We start from the raw sequence: 12,177 nt of genomic DNA, 5'->3' as shown, positions 1-12,177 counted from the left end.
TGTTTGTAACTGCCTCCCTTAGGCGATACCATTTCTGTGGGGGTGTAAAGGTTGGATTTCGAACAAAGCTGGACTTTGTTGTCCATGTTGCATTTATTTGAGCAATAATAGAACGACTAAAACAATGACAATGGCAATGATTGATATTTTTATTCTGTTTTCAAAGGTACACCAAGAGAAGTGAAGTCCACTACTGGCAGAAAAAGACTAGCCCTCCCCTGGGAATAGTGGTTATGGGAGGTTTTCTCAGGTGTTCGCAGGTGTATCGTTGAACGCCGTAGGCGTGTGTTATGACAACAATACAAAGTTTGCAGACGACGTATCGCCCAAATTGGAAGACAATGAGGGCTCCGGTCTGGCAGCCACACTTGTACTGTTTGCGAAGCCACACCAAGTAGCGCCGTCAACCGAAAACCCCTAGATTTGCAGATTTGAAAACCCTAACCTACTTCTGGTGGTACCCGTCTAATTTTCTCACGGACACCTCGAAAACATCTCCAAGGACATCTGATCCGCGGGTCGGTTGTAACTGACACTGTCGTCTGCAAAAGGAGTCAGGTGGCATGTAAACACAACGGTATTTTGGTACACGGCATAAAGGTGTGAGCAAATGCACTAATGGTATTTTTTCTGAAGACAGTTAAAGAATTTCTCACGATCACGAAGGCAAAAACCCGTAACCCAAGAATACTAACCCGTTAGTATATATAACCCAGTTACGGCACCATATAAGTAACGTTCCGTTTGCCACTGAAATGTTATTTCAACAGGTGGTGAACTGTTTTCACCACTTGAAATCAAAACAATAACATGAGAAATCATTGAAAAGAAATGGATTCGGATATGAAGTTATAGTTACGTTACGTGCACCTACAGTAATGACGACATGAAAAACAGTCCTACTAGATCGGTCTGGAAAAAAGAACAAACTTGAAAGTTCAGAAACAGAGCGGTGATGGGTTCTGTTATCGTTAACGGGGACTTTATCAATCATAAAGAGATTGGACAGAAACTGAAATGCAATGTATTTCAAACTTCGACTTCAGGTTTCCTTATTGGCATGGATTGTTGAAGAGAACGACCACAGAAGCTGCCAGATTTGCGTCATCTAGCGGATAGGAGGTGCACTACGCTTGTCGGTTACGTCAAACGCGTTCGGCTCTGCGCCTGAAGCGCTTGATCACGATTCTATAGACAAGAACCAGCCAGGAGACCCGAGACAGCCTGACTCAGTGAATTACGCCGACTGTGTCAGAAAGAAGAACAGCAACCATTACATTAAGATGGTAAGTAGAGAAGGCGATTTAGAAGGAGAGAAATCTTTCAGTCGGTCAGTCTCCAAGATCCGGGCAATCTTCAGGATCAAAAACATATGTGATAATACTAGTATCTTCTGCATATGGAACTGTCGTAAGTAGCTATTGAGTACACTTTTGGCATATTTCTGATACAAACGGTACATTGAAATAAAACTTACATTTCGTCTCGAGTGACTGAGTGCATAGTGCCGACGGATGTGCAGATTATGCCATCATATTTATTACCTCCATTAAATGTCGCGTAGGTTATATTTTTCACTGGCGTTTGTCTGTCTGTCTGCCTGTCTGTCTGTCTGTCTGTCTGTCAACAATGTAACTCAAGAACGGCTGGATGGACTGGTTTCATATTTAGCATGAAACTTCATCTGTGTTGGTAGAATTCATTATTAACAAGACTAAACTTTTCGCCCAACACTTTTAAAAAGAAAGAAATTGGGGTACACAGGGTTGATGAAATCAACCGAAAATTTGGGGTAAGTCCCAATTTCTTTCTAAAGAGTTGGACGAAAAGTTTAGTCTTGTTAATAATGGTTTCATATTTGGTGTGTTGGTACAGCGTGACAAAAACTGGGCCCCCAGGCTAACGGCTTCCATTGGTACTGCAGAGGAATTTTCAGGTTGAATTCTCATGTTTTGAACGAGCTATGGTCACAATTTCTATGTGTTAGACAGTTCTTGTGCTTGGGAAGAAGTGGCATGGGTTTGGGCCACGTAGCATTATTCAGAGATGTAATCTTATTGATAAATCATCATAGCTAACTCAGTAACTCAATAGTGAATTTTCTACGCTCCTATTCCCACTCACATTCCCATAGGCTGTAAGCACATTATGGTCTCCATATGTCCGTTGATGAATTAGCCAGTGGTGTTGAAAGTTTCCACAAAGCCATTTAAAAGTCTTTCTCGTCCATCACTTCACCTTGTTATTTCCCCCTCCCCACATCGCATGGTCTGTGAAAGAATCACTCCTTGGTGGGATAGAGAAGTAAGAAACGTAATTCTAACGGACGGTAGTTGAGTTATGTGCCAAGTATGACAGGTGTGGGAAAGACTTATTCTCCCGTTTCTCGGCAGCACCAATGACGGATCGCCTTCTTTGTATGATTTGCCAGCGTCCGCAAGAACGGAGGAAAGTTACAGCTCAGCAACCTGCGAGTGATGGGCACGGGAAAATTGAAACTGAAAAAAATATACGACTCCGGGACCGGTGTTCTCTTTTACATCCTAGTCCCTTCTTTCTAACACGACTAACCAAAAAATATGATATTTCATCTTGCAGTGTAATAATCGTTTATCTTCTTGTGATAGCATGCAAGCATAATGCGTGTCACTTACACATGTCGACAAGGAAAGATATAGAAGCTCGCATACTAAAGGCACTGGACGATTTTATTAAAGTCTAAGGGTACACATGAAGGCTATTCCTTCCTCCTGTCGTTAAACTTAAAGAACACCGCCCTGGACTTACTTTATTCTCAAATTGTTTCATTTTTGCTCTGACGTATGTTAGCCGTCTGCAAGCTCTCATAGTGGCCTCAACGTTAGTTCATCCTGCCGTTAGATTTGATAAGATAGAATTTACAATTCCGACTAATGTTTGAGGTTCCCGTCCCCAGACAATCTAGGTCACCGCCGAACCTGGCCTTCGTTACACATCATGTACAGTTCTAGGCCAATTTGGATGGAGTCTGTACGATTTATAGCGACATGCTGATGGTCAGGCCCTAATAGCCTGGTCCAAAATGGTTGTACGGTGGCTATGCGCTCCCTTGTCACTTCATTGAATATATTTTAGAAAAAAAAAAGAACGCTGGGTCAACACCCTCTGTATGATTGAGATGAGTTGCCGTTCTACAGCCTGTCTATACCAGGGCTCTCGCCAAAAAGCCAATTTCTAGCATTGCAAGCGAAGAGAAACGAGTGCCGCTGTTCGGTTTCACATGAACAAAGTACTTTCTGGATGGAAGCGTATGAAATATGATCGGGAGAGACAATTTCTTCTGCCAAGTATTCCATGCGTCTTCCGCCATTAGGTCTCGATGCTTTTCCTTGGAGACTGGATGAAACATTGACAAGACTGATTTCACTGTCTTAAATGTTCACTGAATTCATCACTAACAATCCGCCATCGAAGTCCTCCGAAAAATTAGCCACAAATATACAGAGAGAATGGAACGTCACTAACGCACTTGTGCACGAACTATCAGAGCGGCTTAAACCCGTACTGTTGAGCACAATCAAATCAGACAAGACTTTTCTGGTGCAGCGGACAGTCATGTGACGAACTGTAATCGCGTAATGGGCTCCAAATGGCCGGGTCAGTTCTCAGTACGAAGATTTATGAGTTCCGCGGCCTTGAAATGTGTCGATGATACATCGCCGGGTCATGTTTTACGGCTTTTATGACGCCTATAACAGCATTCTCATCATCGCCGAAAGGTCTGATACAAGACGGAGAGAGGAATGAGACAACATTAAGACAAGAGAAAGTCATTAAATGAAGTTTTTGTTGATTTATTGGTCTGAGGGTCCCAAATCTCGCACCAGGCGCCAAGCGACCGACCATGCATCGCACGCAGCATCACTCTGGGTAATGAGTGAGAACGATAACGCATTAGGATGCCGCCAAACGAAAAGACGAATCACTGCGCGAGCTGGAACGACCCGCGCGGAATAAACGATGAAAGCCGGTCCGATCGGGGTAGGCCCGCGCCAGCACAACGAAGGAAGGAAGGAGGGAGGAAAAGATTCCAAACGGAAACTGCACCTACTATTGTTGTAGTGAACGGGGGGCGGGGGTCTGCGCCAGACTGCCCCCTCGTCCTAACGGTTTTGGATCAGTGTACAGGATCAGTGTACTAATCACACATTTTTAATCTGTATTCTCGAAACAGCCCCATTCCCCTCAAAATACTATTTGTCGCCCCCCGCAACATGGCTCTAGCATGTCTAGGGGGACGAGATAAGAGGGGTCTCGATAGGACGAGACGGATATCCAAACTGTGGTGAAGCTGACAAAGAAAAACGTGCACCACCAAAAAGACGTGCAAGACAAGCCGTAGCCATAGATCTGTCTGGAGATCTTACAAAGAAAACTCCACGTAGGAAAGGGCATGTGCAGAAAAAATATACATGTAACGTTACATGTAATGTCGTTCTGTCCATCTTAGTTAGGGCATCAGTCAGTATGGTGTTATGTGTCAACATCACGCCTATTCAATTTTCCTCGCGTCCTCCCCCTTCCCGCATCGCCTATCCTCTATTTATATTCCCCTTCCAGTGGGAAGGGGGATATATTGTTTTTGCTTGCCTGTTCTTCTTCTTCTTCTTCTTTCTTCTTCTTCTTCTTCTGCCAAAAACCAAGTAGATGCGCGGTGGTAGCTCTACTAATGGTATTGCAGAAAGTTATATGTACCTTATGTTACAATGTACGGATGTTATTTTTTTTTTTTTTTTTTTTTTTTTTTTTTTTTTTTTTATTCAAGAAAATACACAGATACAGATAAGTACAAATATACATGACAAACTATGACAAACAGTCTGAAAAAACAAAAAAGCGTGCCTTTTAACGAGATAACAAAATACTAATATACTGAACCAAGAATAACAAACTTAAAGTGTAACAGTTGACAGAACATGAAAAACAATAAGAATCTAATCCATACATAAAGTTCCCCACTTACCCCGATGCTTCTCCAGCTTCCCTCTCCGAGATGCAATAAGAAACTCTGTTTTCTGATAGAAAGATACTAGTTTTTTGAAAGATTGCAAATGTAAACATTTAAAGCGCCTGGACCGAAAGATAAAGACTTTGCCCAGTAAAATAATGATATTTTTTAAAGGAGATGTATTTAAGGACAGTTCACCAAAAATAACCATAAAAGACGTTAAATCTAAAGTTAGACCGACTTCACGGGTCAACCAATTTTCCACTTCAATCCAGAAAGCAATAACATGAACACACTCCCAAAAGACATGTACATAGGTTTCCTCATCATTATTGCAAAACGAGCAGGAATTTGACTCAGTCAAATTCCACGTTCGAAGAATTTTATTGCAGGGTAAAAACTTATAAATCAAACGGTATTGGAAGTACCTCAAACTTGGGTCAATAGTAGATTTAATGATATTTGTAAAGACCATTTTCCAAGGCACATGTGTATCAAAATAGTCAAACCAAGATGGTCTAATTTTGTGCGCCACGGTAATTTGATTATTACATACAAGAAAATAATTATACACGGCTTTGTTGATCTTAACATGTTTTAACCAATCGTAGTTCTTTTGAAATATCATGCATACTAAATTCTTTGTATGTTCCCTGCTAAGTAGATTCTTCCATCTCGACGGAATGGCGGATATGATCTGTTGATAACGTAGTTGGTCACAAATATTCGTGTACATTAAACAGAATTCATGGTACGACATCAGAAGGCCGTCATTAGATAATAAGTCATTAACAAAGATTATATTTTTATTCAACATAGCAGTAAAGAAAATAGGTTTATTATCAATAACAATGTTTGAATTATTCCAGAGTATTTGTCGTCTAACCTCATCTGGCGACGTGGGTTCCAAATGTTGAAATTCGTACCAGGCATCAAGAACTTGAGATAGAAATGTTGTAAGATTTAGAGATGTGACGGAGAGCAGATGAAAAAAGGGTAGTAAACTCAAACGGAGGCGGGGGTGAGAAATTATTGACCGCGAAACAAACCACTCAGGATGAAAATACAATTTTGGCACCCATGACGCTTTCATTGTTTTATCATATATTCGCAAATTTCTCAAATTTAACCCCCCATTTTCAACCGAGTTATACAAGACTTTACGTGCCACTCTTTCAGGGCCATCGTTCCAAATGAAGGAAAAGATTTTCTTCTCACACCTTTTGAAAAACAAGTCATCCGGCGATGGTAAAACTTGAAATAAATTAGTAAACTGGGAAACCACCAGAGAATTAACAATGGTGATTTTACCATATAATGATATGGATTTACCTTTCCAAGGGCGCAGTACGGTATCCAACCCTTCTAGTCGGGGCTCAATATTTACATTGACAATACTATTCATGTCGATAGGTATATGAATACCTAATATGTCTACTCCACCATCAACCCACTGTAAAGGTAAGTGCGTAGGCAGACGAAAATTAGAAGACTTCAGACAACCTAATCGCAAAATTTTACATTTGTCGGCATTTAAGTAAAGACCAGAGATTTCTGAGAAATGTTCTAGATCGGACAACAGGGCGTAAAATGACTCAAGGTTTGGTTCGAACGGAAAATTTGAGTCGTCAGCATATTGAGAAACTTTAGTGCACTTGCCCTTAACGTTTAAACCCCGAATAGAATTATTAGATCTTATCTTGATAGCAAGAATCTCCACTGCCATTATAAAAAGATAAGGGGACAGGGGGCACCCTTGGCGCACGCCCCGATGTAATAAAAAGGGTTTTGAAACGTAACCATTATTAATGACGGAACTTTGTGTTTTTTCATAAATAACCTTAACCCACTTTATCAGTTGAGGACCAAAATTAAAAAATTCTAGACATTTGAACATGAAATCCCACCTTAAGCTATCAAATGCTTTTTTATAGTCTGCAATAAATATTAGCCCGGGTTTATCCTCATTATCATAGTGCTCTATAGTGTCAATTAACCGTCTGATGTTATCCCCAATGTACCTGCCCTTAATGAATCCAGTCTGATCTTCGTCTATTAAGTGTGTAATTACATTTTTTATTCTAAGTGCTATACATTTCGACAAGATCCTAGTGTCACAACATAAAAGAGTAAGGGGGCGCCAGTTGTCGATAGTAGTTGGATCCTTGTCTGCACCCTTGCTGTCCTTTTTTAAAAGTAGCGAAATAAGTCCATGCCTTTGCGTGCCAGAGAGACACCCATTGACGAATGAATAATTGAAGCATTCTAGCATAGGGTTTTTAAAGACATCAAAAAATATTTTATATACATCTACTGGTATGCCGTCTAAGCCTGGTGATTTACCAGATGTGAATGACAAAATGGCCTTTTGCAATTCTTCTTCAGTTATAGTACCTTCACATTTAGTTTGTTGTTCATGGGACAATCGTTTTCCATACTGAGGAGGAAAGAAATCCTCACAGTTGGCCTGGGTGAGGGATATTGGTAACTCCTCAAAAGAATATAATGCGGAATAAAAGTCAACCTGATCGGATAGAATGTCGTTTGGATCAGAGATGATTTCTCCAGACGGTCTTTTGATGCTTTGAATATTTTTCCTGGCATAGTTTCTATGTACTAAATTCATAAAATATTTAGTGCACCTTTCACCTAGCTCCATCCAGCGTGATTTCGATCTGATCAGGAGGCCATTTAAACGTTCATTATAAAGAGATTCAAGTAATTTTTGCTTACAAGAAAATTCGTCAAGCTGGGCAGCTGTCGGGCAGGTGACACTGTCAATCTGACACTGCAACATGTTAATTTCATCTATAAGTCGTTTTTCTTTAATCAAGTACTGTTTCTTTTTCCATGTTATATTTGAGATGTAGGTACCTGTAGGAAAGGTGAATACACCTGACAATAAATTATGCTAATGAGTACCTTATTTGCATAATCTATGCATAAACTTGTATTTCCCTTACCATAAAAGCTGTGGATGTCATCTTTGAAATGTAGGTACCTTTAGGAAAGGTGAATGCACCTGGACATAAATTATGGTAATGAGGACCTCATTTGCATAATTTATGCAGAAACGTGTACTTCCGTTACCGTAAAAGCTGCAGATGTCATATTTGAGATGTAGGTACCTTCAGGAAAGGTGAACACACCTGGTCATGAATTATGCTAATGAGGACCTCATTTGCATAATTTATGCATAAACGTATATTTCCCTTACCGTAAAAGCTGCGGATGTCATCTTTAAGATGTAGGTACTTTTAGGAAAGGTGAATGCACCTGGACATAAATTATGCTAATGAGGACCTAATTTGCATAATTTATGCATAAACTTGTATTTCCCTTACCGTAAAAGCTGCAGATGTCATATTTGAGATGTAGGTACCTTTAGGAAAGGTGAACACACCTGGCCAAAAATTATGCTAATGCGGACCTCATTTGCATAATTAATGCATAAACTTGTATATTCCTTACCGTAAAAGCTACGGATGTCATATATGAGATGTAGGTACCTTTAGGAAAGGTCAGGAAACCTGGCCATAAATTATGCTAATGAGGACCTCATTTACATAATTTATCCATAAACTTGAATTTTCCTTACCGTAAAAGCTATGGATGTCATATTTGAGTTGTAGGTACCTTTAGGAAAGGCGACTACACCTGGCCATAAATTATGCTAATGTGGACCTCATTTGCATAATTTAGGCATAAACTTGTATTTCCCTTACCGTGAAAGCTACGGATGTCATATTTGACATGTAGGTACCATTAGGAAGGGTCATAAAACCTGGCCATAAATTATGCTAATGAGGGCCTCGTTTGCATAATTTATGCATATCCCTCACCGTAAAGGCTACGATTGTCATATTTCAGATGTAGGTACCTTTAGGAGAGGTGAACACACCTGTATATAAATTATGCTAATGCCGACCTCCTTTGCATAATTTCTGCAGAGACTTCATGGTAATGGGAGGGGAATATCCTGCATTTTCCCGAAAATGTTGCCATTCTAGTTCCCATCATCTTTCCATCATTCGCCTGTTCCTCCATTTTGATTTCTCCAGCCTCTAAGCCCTGTCGTTTTGACAAAGTTTCTAGTCTGGTCGCAAAGATGCTCCCCGGAATGGCATTGCCGGAACACGACGTGGATGTAGGTGACGATATGCCGGTATTTGCCAACAGTTTCATGTTATCCTTTTATCTCCGACGAAGATCATCTGGAGTCGTTGAGTGCCGCCCGCGTGTCTATATTCACCAAAAGTCGCGGTCTTCTCGCATGGACGATAGTGTATAGTGATGGAAACTATCCTTGACTTCATCTTGAACTGATAACGTCGGTCGCATAACATAACACAGATTTCTTGGGTCTCAAAATAGTTCAGTGGAGTAAAGATTGGGAATCTTCCAGGAGACAGGAAAAGGAAACATTGTCACTTCTTCCCCTGTACTATTCTTTATCATCCCTTTCCGTCACCCCTTCCCTAGTGTAGAAAGGCATTTAGCATCGATGGCGGGTGCTTTTCGGAATGTTCGTCATGGTATTGTCCAAACTATATAGTCTCTCCAATTGTAGTCGTTCTGTAAGTCGACAGGTATCATTTTCTGTCTGCCACAAAGATTGATGGGTAGAGTCTGAGAGAAGGAGAAGAAGTGGCGAAGAAATGGCGAAACCTTATAGTAGCTAGAGTACGCCAAATAACAATTACTCAAGCAACCGGATGAAATTTGGAAACATACAGTAGCTATACATGGGTAATACGAGATTTGGAAATAAAGAAGTTATGAATTGATTACTCATTAAGCCGTGAATTGATTACTCATTAAGTTTATGTTAAGTTGTCCTTTTGCATCCTGGTTTGTTATGATTTGTCATGCAATGTAAGGGCTCCCTTGGAAATATCAGTTACACCCTAAAGATTAATAAATAAATAAGTTAACAAACCCATTTTCAAGCAGCTCAAAATTTGGCATCACCCATGACCTATGTATAGTTTGCCACTGTCACTTCAACACTGGCTGTGCGGACACGTCTCAACATGGACGTTGGGATGCACCACTTCACTTTTGAACTTTTCAGCATGCCCGCGTGGGAGGTGCAAATGGCAAAGGGCTTAGCCCACGGAGATATTAGAATGGACCTAACTATGGAGACTTCGTAATTACAGATATCCACAGCAAGGGGATGTCACGATAGTCTTTTGACACTGTTTATGGCGCTGGTAATTAATCACTGAAAACGTGCGCGGCATCCATGTCAGCAGTTTTACTTTTCGTATTAAGACATAATTCGGACCGATCAAAAGACGATAAAGACTGAAGACTTTTCAGTGATCTATTGCCAACATTAGAATCTATATTAAACTGCGCTGGCTGCGACGGCCACTCCTTCATATTTCCTTTTTCTTAATTAGTCGACCAGCAGACAACTGAACCCTTATCTGTATTTTGAAGACGTTCTTAACAAAGTGCTGTATGTCAGAGGTTTTATGAAACAAGTTCATCTAGATGTAACGGTCGATGATTTGTGTAGGTGTGCGTGTAGACATTGCTAGGGCGAGGACTGGAACAAGAGTCTATGTGCCACTGTAATGTTGGGACTTGGAAAAACCAAACGCCGACAAGGATCTAAGGCAGTCCTATACGTAACAAGACAGCTAGATTTTGTATGACATATGGACGACTATATCCTAACAATACCGCCAATATGCGATCACACGGCGAATGTGGCCTGGACCCTCTGGCACTAGTACGGTGCTGAAGTTTTTAAAGAGGAGGGTTCTGAGTTTTGTGCACACGCCCTGATGGCACTTCCTTGACGTGACAACTTCTGTCTATGCCTATGCATATATGATGTATACTGTGTCGGCAGGAGACGCGATGAATATGGAGTAGTCACACCAACTTCCCACCAACCGGTTATTGCCAAGGACTTAACACGGCGGTGGCCTTTCTTTCCGTCTGGGGCGCAAAGATACGCCCGGAAGTTTACCCATCGCCAAACTGACATGAAAACGGCGATAATACCGTTTTCTCGACGGCGTGTGTCGATGCCATCATCAGTTGTGCACAGTTGGCAGTCGATACCCCTCCCCCCAGGGCCCCTCACATATGGCGCCGGCATGTCCGCAGCCATCAATCCCAGTGTAATGTCGCTTTAGATACTGCGGAGCGACGCCGGGCTTAATCCCCCTTGATACTTCTCCGTCGCAATTACCGCCCGGTCCAGCCATACAAGCTCACTGTGACAAATCACACGGCGTGAAAATTTCCCCCACAAAGAGAAGGCCCGGCGCCCACAGTGTCTTAATGCTTGCTTCCATTCGTTTTGCCTTCACGTGAGTCCCCATTTACACACCGCCATTGTCGGGTGTCCTTGGGTCACCGCCAAGGTCAAACTCGGCTCTCATTGTTGCCGGGATCAACCGATCAGCATCACGTGTAAATCATGTCGTGATTGGACAAAATAAATCCGTGTCTTTGAGTCTCCATGCAGCTGTCAGTGTAAGGATGTGAATGGGGGCAGACATGATACAACGGCTATGAACATGTGGTTAATGTTGTGATAATACTCACTTCTTAGCTTGAGTTACATGCTCTGAATGTAATCTGCTAAAAGGGCTATATACACGCCTGTAATGTCCTGTTGTCGTCAGACCACTCTCGCACCGTCCCGACCAAGTCCAGGCGATCTGACGCCAATGGTTCTTATGGACAGTGTAGAGGAATGGCCACGCCATTTGTCCAAATGTGAGGATTTATTTGGCTTTGTAACTTCTCCGTGCAGATTGTTTTTCCAATTTTCCAGGCGTGCATCGAGGTCTTAGGTTGTCCCTGGCTGACATTTCTCGCTCGTGAGATTACAGTACATTGCCGACAAATCAAGACGGGAAACGAAAACACGTCTTCCAAGGTTTCCTTTGGTAAATCAGGCGGCGCCAACTTTATCTTCATTGTTTCGTTCTCTGACAAGACGGTACAAGTTGGCAGATTTGACGGTGCGCTGCACTACGGGGGATATCATTACATGTCTCCTTCCAACATATTTAGTATATCTATTCACAATATGAGGACGATATAACTCGTTTGTTCCAAACAAGGAGGACCTTGATCGTCAAACCTGTTTAGAGCGGTAGCCAATGTACCCCCATTAAGTGGTTAGTACTCATTTTTCGTAAATAGTAACTTTCAAACGT

The 12,177-nt window shown here is 41.5% G+C and overlaps 1 long non-coding RNA gene across 1 annotated transcript; it reads left to right on the top strand.

Annotated features, from left to right (window-relative positions):
• The first annotated feature begins 111 nt into the window (after positions 1–111).
• Positions 112–1,490, top strand: LOC136442587 (uncharacterized). Its single transcript, XR_010757029.1, has 2 exons — positions 112–600; positions 1,047–1,490. It is a non-coding gene; the product is annotated as an uncharacterized lncRNA (long non-coding RNA).
• Positions 1,491–12,177: the final 10,687 nt, after the last annotated feature.

Source organism: Branchiostoma lanceolatum, chromosome 9 (genome assembly GCF_035083965.1).
Source record: "Branchiostoma lanceolatum isolate klBraLanc5 chromosome 9, klBraLanc5.hap2, whole genome shotgun sequence".
Lineage (NCBI taxonomy): Eukaryota > Metazoa > Chordata > Leptocardii > Amphioxiformes > Branchiostomatidae > Branchiostoma > Branchiostoma lanceolatum.
This window is presented reverse-complemented; position numbering and strand designations above follow the sequence as displayed.